Below are 18,186 nucleotides of genomic sequence, written 5' to 3'. Positions count from 1 at the left end.
CAGCACCTTAAGCCTTTTCCTCTGTCTCTGTCTCTGTCTCTCTCTCTCTCACACACACACTCACACACACAGGCCATTCCCACATTGATGTGAATTATGATGTAGTCATTTTCCTCTGTGTTTGGTCCCTCCAACCATTTAGAGTCTTGTCCTGTCCTAAAAAGTGAGCTCTCCAGAAGAAAATAAACCTTGAAATCTAATTTCTACAAAAGAAATGGGGGAAACAGAGCTTCTTATATAAACACTAATGTATTGCTGTCTCTCGCAGACAAGGTTGGGCACGTCAAAAATTAATGTTCTTTTAATATCTTCATCAGAAAAAAAGAATTCAACTGAAAATATTACAAATATAACATAGTGTGTGGTTCGATCAGATTTTACTATCCACAAACTCACCAGATTTTGATTAAAATGTTGCTGGACCCTGATTGGTGCGTGTGAAGAAAACACCTTTTCCCAACTGAGCCCCACCCATCAAAACTAGTGAAAAAAGCAAAGAGAAAAATATGTATGCATAAATCTCCACTGTGACGGAAACAAAACTGCTCCAACTTTGGAAGAAAATAGTCACTTATTGTATAAATCTGACTTCTTACTTTTTTTTTGAAGATTTCGGTCAAAAAGAGTGTAAATTGAAATTCAGTAGCAGTAGGAAGCAATGATAACCAATACTATATACCCATATTATATATATTATATTACATATTGCTGGACATATTACACATTATAGTTCACATTTTGTACTGTTCATGTACTGTATTGTGTGTCTTACTCTGAATTATGGTGAAATGAATTTATTTGTTATACACATTGTACATGATTAATGAAGTCAGATTGCAGCCTGTATACAAAAGCACAGTATTGTGATATTGTTCTGACTCTTATGTGTCGAGGCGTAACAGACATCGTTCATGCTGAGATTCATGGAAGGCCCATAGGGACGAGCTGGATGAATGTCATGTCGTTTGACCACAAGAGGGCAATGAAGCCTTTCTGATGGTCCCTGTAGCAAAGGAATCGGGGCACAGACACAGTTCAAAGTCAAGTCACTCGGTGACAGCAAAACCTGAGCAGATAAAGGAACAGCTTTACCTTCAGTAATCTTTTCAGAAATGGTCCAGTGTCATGGACAGAAAGGAATGATTTATTTTGAATGAAAATAGTTGTGAGCCCCTGGTGAATCATTTTGTGATGCATTTGTGAGGATGTTCTATCAGGTTGTGCTTAAAAAAATACATTTGCATCCAGAAGCCTGCAAATGCCACAATGTATTCCTTCATCACTCCTTCAGATGGTGTGTGTGGTGGCACACACACCATACACACTGGTTTCATGGCGCCCATGGGTGACCTTTTGAGGGAAGGGGTGTCCAATGCTTATTCATGAACTTGTAAGTCTTACAACAGTTCCTTCTTGTATCTTTTACAGCAGACGTAGCTAATGGAGATCCACCGACCAGTTGATGAGCCTGAGGACCTTTGCTTTATATTGTTTTAAAATTGTTTTAGTGTTATTTATAGGTGTACGTTATGTCCTTGTAATCTGTATATATTGTGTTTTTTCTGTTCCTTACATGTGACATCTATTGGACGTCTGTCCCACCTGGGAGCGGGATCCCTCCTCTGTGGCTCTTCCTGAGGTTTCTTCTTCTTTTTTTGGAGAGTTTTCCTCACCCAGATCGAGGATCTAAGGACAGAGGATGTCGTACGCTGTACAGATTGTAAAGTGCCCTGAGGCAAATGTTCATTTGTAATTTTGAATAAATAAATGTAATGCTGTACATTGTATTAAATTGAGATTTGAACACTGTGAATGTTCTGTTGTTGTGGTGCAGAGCTTGTGAATTTGAGCTGGTCAGGGGTTGGTTTGAGGAGGGGTGGCAGGGGAAAGATTTGATAAATTTCACCCCTCTTTTAAATAACCCTTCAGAAATATGACAAATAATTCATCCTGCAGGCTTTGAGTAAGAGGTGGCAGATTTGCAGGGTTACCAACACTGTGTAATGCGAGTGCAGTTCAGTTGTTTTGCTGTGATTCAACAACACATCACTTGTAATCACCAGCAATTATTTAGAAAGATGTAAGAAAAGCTGACCTGGATGTCAGTCTGTCATTACTCACCAATGTGACAGAGTGAAGCTTTAATATTAAATCACATTATTATGGAAAACCAGATGAGCCTGCTGGATGTGACAGTAATACATTAGAATAAAAATTGAATAAAATAATGATAATGGGTTCTCATAGAGAACAACAAATGCCAGAGAACATGTTGGATTGGTTGAAAAATGCGTGAGCAGAAGCCACGAAGGGATGGACGTACCCTGGATTTATCCAGTGAAGAGGTTTGTTCTTTATTTTTTGCACCCTTGGCCAGATTAGCGCCTCGCTCAAGGACAGTGTATGTGTGTTGGTTTAGGGGAGAGCGTTTGAGTGCAAGTCAAATGTTTTGTCCAGGATCATTTAAAACTGAGGTGCATCCGTCACCTTACAGGATGAAAACGAAATCATTAATAAAAATGAAAGGAAGCGGAAACTTCCTCTGGTCTCGACGCTCCCCCTGACACTTTCTACTCTGCGCTGTTTTCTTATCCCTCCTTCGCTATTAGTGATTTCCCTTGTCAGGCGTGGGAAAGCAGAGAGGATAAACAAAGATGGATGATTTCATTTGTTCTCATGCTCTCTGGCTACTTTTATATCATCATTAACACAAAGGTCAGAATGTCCTTCACAGGATAAGGTATTATGGCACTGCTGCTTCATTACATGGTGAAAGACAGAGGAAAAAAAAACATTTTCAGAGAACACATGTGTCCCTCACTTGAAGACTGCACTCCTACTTCTGTAACGAGATTCACTTGTTTAACAAACTAGAACATTTCCAGACATGATGCCTGGCACAATGACCTGTTGATGTGGCATTTTCTGCAGCGTGTGTCGTATGTGAGCGAGCTGCTCTCATTGCCCGTGAGATCATCCTGCTGGACTTTTGACCTGGAAGTGCTTATGGTTCCTCAGAGACACTCTGAAGGGTGTGGAGTGTTTCTGCCCTGCCCTGCTGTCTTGGACTTGTTGTTAGTCTGAACAATGTGAGGTGACTGGAGGAAATTCCTCTGTGCAGGTTCAAGGTTTCCTGAACACGCACACACTGTGCAGACACACAAAACCACAACAATGTACACAGCGACATTTAGTGTTTCTACTGGATCTCATATTGAAATAAATGCAATGAAAACAAGAATGAAAATGAACTTCTATCCATTTCTGCTTCCCAACGCAGCTCACAAACATAACCAGGTAGCTGTTTGGTACCACTTTCTATTAACTATTTACACATTGTAGCTAAGGCCTTTATTAATGGATAATAATCAATGCCTTATTATTTGCAGAGCATCCAAGCCACACTCCATGTATTAACGATTCATTAACATTACAGCGGCAGACTCATGACTCACTAACTTCGGCTGATGGCTTATTAGAAAGTGGGAAAATTGCATTTTGTTATTGACGTGATTAGCAGTGACTCAGCAGCATGAACTATTTTCCACAACCTGGCAACCCAAAAGTTGCCCTCATTAATGCCTTATAGCTAGTAAAGTATGGGCAAATAATTTATAAACCATCCATAAAGCCCAGCATTAGAACTTATACCTTTAGGAAAGGTTCCTTAATGCAAAGTGAAGCCAGATTCTCAGCAAATTTGCACCTAAATTGCACAGAAATTACCACATCATTTAGTCCTTTTTGACTTTGTTTCAGCGGTCACCATCACTCTATGCCTGTGCAGCTTTTTCCTTACTCTCTCTTCAGTCTTTCTTTAATTTTATCTCTTCATTCGTCTCTTTTGACTTCTCTCCCTCTCCCATCCTCCCTGGTTCCCAGATCAACTTGAGGTGTCTATGGGAAATCATTAGTATAGATTGTTCTGCAGTCCTGCATCAATGCACACACACATACATACACATACACACACACACCAACTTGTGTGCATTATGCCTTCTCTGCATCTAATACTGGAGGGATAGTTCAACCCTCTCTGCTGTTTAAAGTGTAATACTGAGGAAAAATCATTGGCAAGGGATTACTGTGTGTGTGTGTGTGTGTGTGTGTGTGTGTGTGTGTGTGTGTGTGTGTGTGTGTGTGTGTGTGTGTGTGTGTTGCTATCGTTATGGTAGTACAAACTCGGACACAGTCAGACACGCGCACAAAAGAGATTGCAAAAAATGATTACAAACACTCCATGGCAGTGTGGCAGAGACAAAGGTGTGCTTTGTCTGTCCACGTAAGTCAGCGGGTCTCACATATCAAAGCTGAGGAGAGAGAAAAGAAGCACAACAGGATGTGGGTTAGAGTGACAGAGAGAAAGACAGAGATTTGAGTGTGTGTGTGCGCGTACATGAAATGTATCAAAGATAAAGGGAATTTCCATTGAGAAAAGAAAAAATTTGATACTGATATGAGACATATTTCAAATTCTCAGACACACATACATTAATGCTTGTTTCTCCAATTCGACTCATCAGTCCTGCGTGCTGTCATGGCTCAGCTATGGCTACTGTTATTGCATTTTTTTCATTTCAAACATCTCTCTCATACTTTCTCTTTGCCCTTCTCCTTCTCTTTCTTTGTCAGACTGGCGTTTAGCTCCACTCTATTAATATTTCATGCTGCCACTCCAATACCTGCCTATCAATAACCGAGACAAGACACACCTCAGGTCCAATCCATCATACTCACAACTGACCAGGCTGCAGAATTGTGTGTGTGTGTGTGTGTGTGTGTTTGTGTGTGTGTGTTGATAGATCATTTGTTTCTGCTGACAAAGCCCTGGTCGTTGGTTTGTATAAACGGGCTGAGGACCCCACAGCTGAGAGATCGAAATGATCCATTTATCATTTCCCGTAGACATAGACATGTGGTCATCACACACACACACAAACACGCACACACTGATCGGTCAGAAAATAAAAGGATTACAGAATGTAGAGGCAGGAAACGACATTGATTAGATTTAATTCTGATTAAACTGGCAAACAACCAATTAAATGAGTAAAATTAAGTGCACAAAATGCCTCATGAAGGAAGGAAAGAGAAAATGTACAAACACTGACGGTGTGAAAAATGTGTATTTCCTGTTATATATAATGACCTTGGGAGAGAAGGCTTGGACCATTAGGCATCATTAGTTCTGGCCCAAACAAATGCAAAGATGGAGAGCTGTAACTGTGAGGTTTCTGGTTAGAGCATTGGTACTTTCTGCAATCAGAGTAGTCGTATTTTGAAGAGTTTCATATGTATTTGTACCTTGGAAACTGCAATTCCAATGTGTACTTGCATGAAAAAAGTACAGGTGTGCTCTGCTGGATGTCTTTGTAAGATCTGAGATATTCACATTGGGCTTGCAGAACCTTGGCCATAGTTCATGTTTTTGGGCTTCTTTCATCTCAGCATTGTGTTGTGAGTGCAGTGATGCCTTTTTCTCCCATAAATAACAACACACTGCAGGATGCACTTCAGAGGTCAAGCTTCAGAACAGCTACTAAATGGATTTAGTTGGTGTTTGATTTTTTTGTTTTTTTGTCGACTGCGCTTTGAAAAAATCAAGGATGGACTTTCCAGTTGCAACCAATAAACCAACATGGATGAGAAGTCCTTAAAGTGAACAAAAAAAATGGAACATTTAAAACAAGATGTTGTCCCCTGAACAGATAGAGACCGATGCACGGCCGGTAACTCCTGTGATGGTTACGACTGTTTGTGAATGCAGTAAAAAGCAATGAAAAGGTTTCACTGTATTGTCCAGAAGCCAGCCCAGTCAAACTATCATCAGCATGCAAATGTGAGGCTTGTTTTAATCCACCTGTGTGCCTTCAAAGCGACTGCGCTATTTCAGCACATTGGTGACACACAGTAAAAAGTGAAAGCAATAGACAGTTTGTGGGGAAAGCACACCAATGATCCAGTGCAAACAAAGTTACTGGGACAGTTTTCAAACCGTCCATCCATCTGTTTGTGCCCACTTATCGTGTGCAGGGCTGCAGGAGTTTTCAAACACTTGTCCTAAATGCTTGCCTTTATTTGGTGTAGCTGCATCCTCACAGTGCGAAACAGTGGAACAGACCACACAAGATAAAATAAAGTTCTCCATTTTTGCCTGCACCTGAACCATGTATGCTGATTTTTTTTCCAGCAACATGTAGCCTGGAAGAGACTGAGTGGCATTATCTGCGGATCAGCCAACTCCCCGTAACAAGACAGGGAATCAAAGCAGCGGAGGAGAGATGGGGAGGGGCGCAGGGGCCGCAGAGAGGCATGGTGGAGGACTTCAAAGGTGAACACAGAGTTCACATAGATATGAGGCTCAGACAACAGGGCAGAGCCCACATAGACCCTACAAAAAGAAAGAGAGAGGGCAGAGCTGAGAACATACACATAACATACACTCAGTGGGGGGGTGGGGGGTGGGGGGCTGCCAATACTGTCAACAATAACATCCTTCATTCTTGTTGTGTGTCTGTGAGAGAAGAAGCCAGCTGGCAGGCAGACAAGAGGAGGAGGAGTTGGGAGCTTTAGGGGTCCAGTGGGGACTTTGGTGGGTGTTGTTGTGGGGGTGTGAGCCAGGTATCAGGTATATCTGGGCTGAGAGGCCCCTCGCATGGGCATCCTATTCGCCTGCTGCCCGGACCTGGACAAAGGCTGGGGCTCTGAGGCTCCGCGGGGCCGCAGACAGGCCAGGTAACACTAGATGGTCTTAATGGCTCCAAGGTGAAGTTAAGATGGTAAGAGGAAGATTACAACATGGGAAAACGTCGGGTTAAAAAACAAGCTTTTTGATGATCTGAGGCGGCAGTCGCCTTTTTTCTCACGCAGCCGTTTTGAAAAGCTGAACAGGGCAACGCTTCACAGCATGTTTATTTTTGTTGATTTACATGGTCCAGAAATGTCCGTGTTTGTTTTTTCAACATACAAACAGGGTGAAAATCAGACTGAATGAATCAAACATGCTAATCACAATACTGGTATTGAGTTACTCACCCAATGACACAAAAATCTAAGAGAAAATGTGGACACTAAAACAGCGTTCGTAGCACGAACATTTTGCAGTTTCACCATGACTTTGAGTTATTGCGCCTCATCTGCAGCATGATCAGGAAATTTGGCATTTCTTCCCAAATTTTGAACTTTATTTTCATTAGCAGAATCATATTCTGAGTTGTCTTCGTCATCTAAATGCCCTGTTTACATCAAATGGCCTGTTCCAGCATCAACTCGAAAAAGCTTTTTCATTTAAAAACAAAAAAACATTTTTACATTTTGGGAAATTCACTTATTTGCTTCTTTGCAGAGTAAGATGAGAAGATATGCGCTACCCTCATGTCTGTGCATTAAGTAGGGCCCATAAAGCTGGATCTGATTAATCACTTGCCTACGCACACGCAACGCCTGACCGAAAGGTAATCCTAACCCTAACCAATCCCTTACTACTCACACATGCACTACTCAGATCGGGCTGTAACAAGGTGAAGAAGATACAGCTACTCAAAAACATCCACCACCACGTAGCTTTAAAAGGCGTTGGGAGGCAGATTTTGTTCCCCCTGATAGAACCAGGTTGCCTATTTTCCCCACTTTCCACTCTTTATGCTAAGCTACGATAATGGTTCGTATTTGAAATACAGATATGAGCGTGGTACTGATCGTTTCGCCTAACTCCAGACAAGAAACCAAGTGTATTTCTCAAAATGTCAAGCTATATGCTTTTAACTCAATCTTTTCCCTCTTTACTTCTTTGCTCTTTACTTCAAAAACAGCATTTCCCTGAAAAAACTGGTATGAACTAAAAATAATGAGACTATACTGGAAGTAACAAAAAAATATAACTACAGGCCTAAATGGTAAATGTATGCATTTACTGGAAAGTTTGCACATGTTGTAGTTAGACAATTGAAATTGGATCAGTATCTTGTTAGTAACGTGAAAAACCTCGATTAGGCTACGTAATGTCATGTAATCGCTTTCCTCTCACAAAGCATTCAGGGTGACTAGCATCAGCTAGCTGTGTGCAACTTATTGATGCCAGATTTTCTTCATGTTGAAGACCTTGTAACTCATTGCTTGCTGTTTTTGTGGTTGTTTCGGGCAATATGTCCAAAACTTCCAAGTGCACCTTAAGCACCGTAATAGTGACCTTACTTCAAATAGTGTAAAATACTTAAAATGCCCATAAATCTCGAAATGTTTGTAAAAAGGAAAACAAAATCTTTTTTGAAAGAGTGAATGTGCGCGCGTGATTATCAAAAGAGTCTGTGCATGAGTGAGTATGAAACTGATCTGTGTGTTAGCGCCAGCATGTCCCCTTGCAACAACAGCAGGGATGTTTAAGAAAGAAAAGTGTTGATTTCTGCATTGTTCTGTGCTTTTTAGTGCAGACACACACCAACTGCAGAGGGCTGAATCTAAACAATAATTACCATACCTGACTGACATACAGACAGATAGATGTGTGCGTCTGTGTGTGCATGTGTGTACATACAAATGATTCTTCTTGTTTGCTGTAACTCATGCAGACTTGTTCTGAGACAAAACTAATATCAAGATCATCATATTGTGTCCATGTAAGGTTTTGATGTAATTGGTTTTACTGTTGGATGCAATGTGAATGTTGTAACGTTGTTGTTTAAGTGCAAACATTGACGATACTGTATGTATTTAGATATGGACTCCATCCCAATAAGCATTTTGAGATTTATTTTTTTTTTTTTAGCAATAGAAAATACCTTTGAGCTGAACTGGGTCATGTTTCATTCCAAAACACATCAACTGTGTATGACATAAATGATACCCAGCAGTACATGTTTTCATACCTTGTTTTCAGTGCAAAATATGCATTACGGAATTTGGTGAAATAATTATTAGTTAATACATTTAGCCTGTATTTAGTAGGCTAAATTTGTTAAGATGGGGGTGTTTTCTCAGGGTTGCTTTTGTAGAATAATGATCAATAACTATTAGTTTTTATAGGTGCATAAGATGATGTTATAGAGAGATACAGTACGGATAGATTGACATGCAGTGTGTGTGTGTGTGTGTGTGTGTGTGTGAGAGAGAGAGAGAGAGAGAGAGAGAGAGAGATGCAAGTATTGTGGGTAGGATTGATTGATTGATTGAAGTAGAGACATCAAAGAGTAGTGGAAGAGAGAAACAGCTGGTCAGTGTGTGTGAGTGTCTGTGTGTGTGTGTGTGTGTGCGGGTGTATTTGTGTGCACATACATGAACACACCTTCAAAGGGGCCCCTGCCCACCTGACTTCAAGCATCAGTATGGGACACTTACACATTCATGTACACACTCAGGACACACACACAGCGACAGAACTCTCTCACATACACATATACTGCAAACCCCATCTGTCACTCTGTGTGTGTGTGTGTGTGTGTGTGTGTGTGCGTGTTTCTTGTCAGCGATTAAAGCACACAAAAGTCACTCACAGATAAATCACCAGTTCTGCGTGGATGTTCAGGGGGCTTGCATGTCCTGACATGTCCAGACTCAATGCACCACAGCTGGGCAGGATCGGCCTGGATTCAGCCTCTCCAGAGGAGAGAGCCAAACTGGAGCTGGAGGGTGGAACGAGGAGCAAACTGGGGAGGCCAATGTCACATTTCAGCTGTGCATAGTTTCTGCATAGCATTCTCTATCTGTCATGTTGCAGAGGAATTTCATGGGAAACTCTTTTGTCTAAACATCTCAACATTTAAGTTCCAGTCTTAAGTCTTTCAGTCTCAAGGCTTTAGGGACTCAAGTAAGTCAAGTCTCACTGAAATCAAGTCTCAAGTCCTTGTTGTTATGACTTGAGTCTCAGGTCAAAATCTCATGTCTGTAGCTGTTTAGGCCAACTCTAAACAAAAGTTAGTCTGAGTTTCAAACTTCTCATTTCTCCAACTATTATTCACATTTACCTTAATTAATACTTAAAACTAAATGTACTGGTCTTCAGCCTTATTTGCATTGCAGAAACACCCATTTGCAGAAGTGAGAATCCTTCTATCCCTTTAATGGTGTAACATACAGTAATGATCTCCATATATCCTGAACATTAGCTTACTGCATTCTAACAAGAAGTCATGAACTAGTTATTGATTTTGGTAACTAGTAATGCACCAAATTTCTTCTCAATGACACACTTCACACCTTTTAACTGTTTTCAGTCATGCATGCAGTGCCTTGTCCAGTCAGTCACTCTTCAGGTCCAATCACCTCAGATTAATACAGTAAAAGGATAACACACAGGTCTGATGAGCATGTTCCATGAGAAAACAGTGGCTGAGAGATCAGAGGCTGTAACTGATTGCAGCCCATTAAGGAGACGCTCCACTTAGAGAGATGACTGGGACATTTTTGTATTCTTTCTTAGAGTCAGATGATATCATGATATCATGTTCTACTCTCTGTGTTCAGTACATATATTGGTCCAGGATGTGTTCAGCCTGGCTTTGCACAAAGGCTGCAAGCAGAGAGAAACTCCATCAAAGATCAAACAATGTGCCTTTTAATAACTCAAATCTGTCTTATTTACTATTTATTTACTTGTTTGTTTTTCTGGCCAATGTAGAAATAGAAAACAGGAAGAATCACAAATCTTACTTGTAGAGCTGAAGTGTCTTGGTGTCATTTACAACTTTGTATTGGGATATGACAACTGACAGAATTAGTGAATGAGGCTGTTGACGACTCAACACTGCTTTCTTTCACTTCCAAGGTTTGTCAATGAAGACTTAGGCAAGTAGTGGTTATGGTTATGGTAAGTTTCCAGGAAATGAATGTCTGTGTCTGTGTAATGTCCCCAAAAGTGATGGTGTGTGTGTGTGTGTGTGTGTGTGTGTGTGTGTTCATGCATGAGCTTACCTGCACTCATGAGCACATTGAGGTATACCTAAGAACGATGTTGTTTATCTCCTGGCAAGTCAAAGCTGTTTGGAAGTGGTGGGGATGGGTGCGCGCGCGCGTGCGCGCACACACACACACACACACACACACACACACACACACACACACAAACACACACACACACACACTAATTTAATAGAGATGTAGCCAAGAAAGGAAACTCCCTGGCTTAGAAAGGCAGTGATCACTCATATCCAGATCTTCTGATAACACGTGTGTGGTTTTCTTTTGTGTGTGTACATGGGTCTTACAGTGTTTCATATGTTTCCGTTGCCATAGTTACTGTCTGCATGCATTCAAGAGTACTGCCGCTACAGTACGTATAAGCATTCCATTGATCTGCTGCCATTTATACTGCACGCACACGCACACACACAAGCACACGCACGTGCGGATGCTTTTCCAAGCATTGTCTGTCACCTCCACATGTCATAACGCCTCAGGTATGGATACTGTCATCGTAGGCACACACCTCTTTCTATCTGTCTCTATTCCTTTGTTGAGGTCTCTCTCCACTTACAGAGAAATCATCGGTGAGGCAGAGGTGACACAACCACAATGAGACACGATCAGATACCTTCTATCTGTGTGCGTGTTTGTGCCTGTGTTCACAGCAGCTGTAAGAACAAGCCCAGTTCATAATAACATAATCATTACAGTTCACATGTGCATTTAGTGATTAACTTAACAGTCACGTAAACACCTAAACCTAATTGATCTTTTTTATAATAAGACGGTAATCTTGAAGTTTGGCGGCAGCTTAAAGGTCAGTGAGTGAACTAGAAGTCGGTCTGTTTTAAAATGAGTGACATAAATAAACTGGCATAGAACAATGTGTAATGTGAGCGGGATCAATGACTAATCCACAGAGAATTAACATCAGACTGCAGTTATTCTCTGCTCTGCAATTTAGTTTTCCTGCTCACAACTTTATTGTTTTGTTTCACTCTAACTTTGTCACCAGCATTGTTTACAGCTTCAATGGAAATGCTCTAAAAGGTCACTATACACCACCTGCTCAGTGCAAAACAGCAGACAGACTCAGTTAATGACTTGCTGGTGAACAAAATGAAACATTTAGCAGCTAAAAAGCCAGATATGTCCCTCAGGAATTGGTAGAGACCAAAAGCAGAGCTAAAAGAGACTGAATACTGGACAGAAACAGTCATCATTATGAATGGGTCCTGCTCTGCCCAGGTACCACCCCTCACCCAAACCAATCTTGCAGACATTGTTCATATGAGAAGACGGCTTTAGTGTCTGTGCTATATATTTGAGGCATGCAGTTGGAGCAATCCAGCAAATTCAGCAGCCTCACTTACCACGTTCTCGCATGACCTGTGAGTGACAGTCAGTGGCGATAATGCACCCCTACTGCATCTCTGTGTTCTCATTTGGAACCTTACATTTTGAAAGAAAGTTAGTTTTACGAGTTCAACACATCAACTTAAAAGGTGTCAATACAGTTTGTCAGTGTTCACTTTCTGCTGCTCACAAGAGGCCAGAAAATCACTTATTTGAGTGTTACATTCATTCAGGTAATCATGAACAATCAAGGCTTTTTGTACTAAAGTCAACAAAATGATTGCACAAAAAATGTGGGTCGAATGGTTAAATCACCTATTCAGGATTTCTTTCTGGGATTCCCCCGAGAAATAGTTTAGCAGATGTGACAAGCAAAATCCTCATGCATCTTATCCTGTCATCAATTTCATTTGTGGGTGAGGGCCTAAAAAATAGCCACACTCATTAAATTTAAGACATAGCTATGTGAAGTAGTGCTGCGCTTTCCCCCTAAAGAGTAATATTCATTTGATTAAATTGTTTTCATTTTTACTGATGTTGGTGGATGTGCTCTTTATTTGACCTCCACTGTAAAACTCACATTAGTAGACTGATACATGCAGTTTACACAAATGCCTTTATGTGTGATTACGAAAAACCCACCCCGCTGAAAAAAGGTTGCTATTTACACCAAATTGTTGACTGACTTCTATATTTTTATATTTTTGGCTTGACACTGTTGCATCAGCATATAAGTACTGTACTCCCTCAGAAGCTTTAATCCAAAACTATTCAAAAGTCAGACCAGCTGAATCCTGTTTGTGTCTGTGTGTGTTCGTGTTTGCGTATGTTTGAGTGTGTGTGTGTGTGTGTGTGTGTGTGTGTTTAAGGATTAATCCTTTGTGTTTGTACTGACAGCTACATATTTTATAAAAGAGCAACAGATACAAGCACTGAGGATGACTGTGTTATTGTGAAGTCATGTTATGCTCTGAAAATCTGGCAACTCTTCAGCCTGACCGCTGTCTACACCTCTACCGGCTGAGAACACTGTCACACACACACACACACACAAACACACACACACATTTGCACAAACATTCACACATACGCACACTCACACTTGCTTTTAGGAAAGGTGTAATAAAACTTCCCTGTCAGTCTTTCATGTGTGAGGCTTAAGAGCTGTCACACTAACAGGAGGAAACCACCATGCTTTGATAGGCGCTCCACACTGAAGACAATTCTGCAGACAGCATGCATGGACGTGTGTTGGCGTGTGTGCATGCGTGTCTTTGTGTGTCGGTGTGCCAAATAGTCTCAGGTTTCATTGCTCAGTAAGTCCACTTGATATCTAAATATATATTAAATGGTGGAGAGGTGAACAGCACAGGCTGACTGTTTGAACTCTGCAGGACGCATTGCATCAAATTATAGGTCATGGACACTGTGTTAATAGGCACTAAGAGATGGGTCACTCCCTGAAATAGTCATGATTTTGATATTGTAATGGGCTCTGTGTAGTTCTTTTTGTCCTGTTTTTATTTTTATTATTTTCTTAAATCTTTACTGGCACTATGGAGCAATGTTTAATTCAGCAGGTCCCTGTATTGCATGATTTGCTCTACTAGCACGCACATGTATGTACTAAATATGCAGATGACATCATACGCATTCCATCTGTGTGCAAGTCACGGTATTCCACTGATTGACAGTTTTTTGGCAGTAATGCAATAAATGTAGAAATGCCCCAGCAAACGGATGCTGGCTGAAGTAAACAGTGCATTGGCCTCATTTATCAAACCATGCACAGAACAAGTTCTAAATGTGTATGTAAGAACTATTCATAGGAACAAAAAATGTATATTTATCAAACAAGTGCGACCACAACTTCACAGAGTGAACAATGGTAAATCTCACCTGTTCTACGTCCATCTGCTTGTGCACGGACACACTCATTAACATACAGAAGTGCCCCTAGAATGTCAAAATATGGTCAACACACCACTGTCCTTTTAGCCTTAATGCAGAGTTAGCAAATGAGAAAAATAAAAATGCTGTCAGGAACTTGGACATTGGTTCTGTAAAATCCTGGATAATGTTCAAGAACATTTTGAGATCACATTCTGCACATGGCAGCTATGGGGTGGATAAGGTTAGGGTGTGGAAAGGGTCAGGCAACTGAATGTAGCTGCGCCACTGATGGACTCCAGGCACATGCTCTGTGGGCAGTGAGCGTCTTTCACTGGAATGAACGGGCCACAACATGGTATTCAGTTCTCTTATGCATAAGAAACTCTGCAAGGTACCTTTAAAGGGTCAGTTCATCAAAATCACACACCTTGTCAGTTTGTGATTCCATCTCATATAATTCATATAGCTGACTTTATTTAGCCGTCCAGCATTGATTTGGTTATGTATTGCTTAACTCCATTAAATAATTTAAAATGTATTCATCATATCAAACACAGCAAAATCAACAAAGAGAGAGAGGAATGGAGCAAATTGGCAAACAGAAAAAAATGCAGGAGAAAAATGTTTAGAGGAGCAAAAGCTCAGTCACACAGGGGAAGGACTGAGCCAGTGGAGGCAAATCCACTTAGGATTGATCACAAATAGGAGATAATCGATTCAGCTCCAATTGAATTCACATCAAGCAGAGAGCAAAGGCATTTCAACAGAGCAGCAGCGGCCTTCTTCTTCTCCTCCACCATTGATGGTGTGTTTGACATACATTTGTCATGCTGAGACCTTGTGGAGAATTCCCACCGATTATTCAGTAAAAATCCATAGCGTCCTTCTCCCCTGCCGTTTCTGGAAAATCTCGGCTGTCAGTTTTTTTCTTGTCGTTTCTCATCTGCGGGGCTTTGTCCTCTGTGCAGTGCACAGTCACCTGGGATGTTGGGTATTTATGATGACTATACAGTCTGCGTGGACTGAGCACACACACACACAGACATCTCCCCCAACGAGAACACACAAACACTGTTCCATTGATCCGCTAATCTAGTAGGGTGGAGAAGTGCAAGACTCTCATTTAGTTAAAATCATTACTGCCCGCACAAGATAGATAGAGATAAGGGGATTTAGAGAGAAAGGAGAAAACAGGCAAGTGGAAAGAGAGAGAAGGACAGATGAGCAGACAGGGACATATGAGAAAAAGATAGAGAGACAGAGGGAGGGGGGGGTGAGGGATGAAGAGAGGGAATAGCATGAAGGACAATCCTAAAATTAGTTTTTGCAAATTCTGCTGCACAGATCATCATTTTCTCTCTCTCTCTCTCTCTAAACTCTCATGTCCTCTCTGCCTCTGTCCCTTTCTCTCACTCCCTAACTCACATCACACACACACACACACACACTGACAGCCTCACACACACGCACTGCAGAGAAGAGTGTTTTGCAAAGGGAAGTCTTTGCAGTGGTCGATAGCACTTGGCGAGTGATCTATCGACAGAGCGGGAGCGTGTGAGAGATGAGTTCAATATACTTCAATTTAGCTCCACTTGCTTTAATTACTTCCACCCTGTGTGTGTGTGTGTGTGTGTGTGTGTGTGTGTGTGTGTGTGTGTACCCCCAGAGGCTGAGTGGTGTTAGACTACCCGTGAAGGCTGATAATAAAATACAGCTTTGGCCATTATTGAATCCAGGGTCTGCAGAGTATTTAGTAGAGTCCTGGGGGTTGTGACCGCTCAAGGCGTGACCGTATTTAAAGAATGTCCTAAATTTTTAATCATTTTGTCCATTTCATCTTTCTTTGTGGTATCAAATCATTTTGTGTAAAATAACATTTTTTTTTTGCAGCCGCTATCCTGCATTGATTAAGAACATGTGAGGTTCAAGTTGACCTGCCTAAACAAATGGCAGCTTCAGTGCTGTTGAGTCCAGACAGACAAATAAATAATAGCTTTATTGTGTTCAAGTCCCTCTCTGGATATACATGGAAATGCTTTAGCTTGCCTTGGAAGCAGGAGAATACATTCGGCTGCAAACCATGTAGCTTTTCAATTAGAGACTGTCCTCAAAACATTACCATCAGTTGTTTTTTTGTTTGGCTAAAGTGTAAGTTATTTATAGTGACCCAAAACCTCTGGGTGAACGGATCTGTGGCTGTAACAGCTGGTCGGGTGGCTCAATCATTTAAGAAAATGTTCAAAATACTTAAGGAACTCAGACTTTGGGTCTGCGCTTTAAGTACGGACTTGCATAAAGAAGGAAGTGAGTAGCTTTGCAAAATAAAGAGACTGGAAACAGAGGAAATAGCTGCCTCTGCACAAAGCTCAACAATACACCTACCAGAACCTCTGAGGCTTTTTGCCAATCAACCAGCATGATGTTATACAGAACTCAATATATGGTGTTAATTAGTGAAGTTCAGAGGGTAAAGTCAGGCTACCGTAGGGCCGGTGGTTCAGTTTCCTGCTCTTCTTGTTGATGAGTCAAAGTGTCAATGAACAAGACACTGAACATCTAATTGCGTGTTGACTTTTAATGACTTGAATGATGATGGTCTCTTCTCTGAAATATCATCTAGCTTGAACTCAGTGTCAATGATTCATTTCCTGCAGGAAGAAATCAAGTCAAACTTTCTCTTTATCTTCCCTGGAGCAGATTTTAACACTCCCTCTCTCCCTCCATCCCTCCATCCCCCCTGTATACCCTCCTTGTCTGGCATTATAATGGATGTTTCCGTTCCTATTAAGAATTTAGGAGTGAATTTGTCTGTGAATCCATACCATTGAGCAAACACGTCCGCCGTGAGCCACATAAATGATTTTACACTGTAAGAGTGGAGAAGCACAGGGGAATAACTGTCTGCTGTCTCATCTCTAATCCCTCCTTTACCCTTCTATCGGTTCAGTTCTCAATACCTCTTTTTCTGCACCTCCACTCAGTGAGCCCTCATAAATGACAGGAAGCAATTAAAGAAAAATCAAACAGCTTAATGTAGAAATGTTATCAGCAGGCAGCAGTTAACTGATGACTGACTCAGTACAAACAATAATTCTGTTATTTTATACATTTTTTTTGCTTAAAATGACCACTAGAGGTTCTGTAGAGGAGTGCTGACAAGCTTGTTGTTATTATTGTATTTCTTGTTACAGAAGCGCACAAAAGTGTGGCAATCTATTGAGAGTTTGTGCCAGATTTAAGTGCTGTACCAGAGCTCCTGTAGCTTGATCAGCTAGTATATTAGCCATGCTCATGCTGTGGTTGCTCCACCACTTTGTTCCAGATTGCTTTAGAAATACTGTGAAGTTTGGTGAAGACATTGATGGTGCTGAGACAACGTATCCTTTGGTGATCCTCTGACTTTTCCTCCAGCGCCACCACCAGATTTTTCACTTATCCCATGAAAAACCTCAACATATGTAAGACTGATTGCCACAAAATGTTTTACAGGCATTTTTGGATGAATCATAATGACTTTGGTGATCTTATAACTTTTCATCCACCACCATGAGGTGTACATTTATGGTGAAATTTGATACAGATATCCAAGGTACCAAGAGAATTAATCCTTATCACTTCCAGACTTTTCATCTAGCGTAGCGCCATTGTCAGGTCAGAATTTTACCTGACCTTTCATCAGTCTCAGCTTTACTTTGTGTTTATTGCTAATTCTGGTAGCATGCCAACAAAATGAAATAAGATTGTAAATGTGGTGAACATTACACCCGCTAAACATGAGCGTCAACATTGTCATGTTAGCATGTAGCTCAAAGCACTGCAGTGACAAATTTAAGATACAGCCTCACAGGGCTGTTTCAATAGATATACATAAACAATGTGATTTTTTTCATTAGTCGAATGCTTTCTTTCCTCATTCTGTGTTGAGGAATAATAGCCCGGAGATTTCACACGGTAGCCTTCAACTGAAAGGAGGAAATAAGCTTAAACTCACTTACTCCACCGGCTTGTATGGCATTGTCACAATGAGCATTTCCTGAATAG

This window comes from Chelmon rostratus, chromosome 3 (assembly GCF_017976325.1).
Source record: "Chelmon rostratus isolate fCheRos1 chromosome 3, fCheRos1.pri, whole genome shotgun sequence".
NCBI lineage: Eukaryota > Metazoa > Chordata > Actinopteri > Chaetodontiformes > Chaetodontidae > Chelmon > Chelmon rostratus.
Note: the sequence above shows the minus strand (reverse complement) of the source record.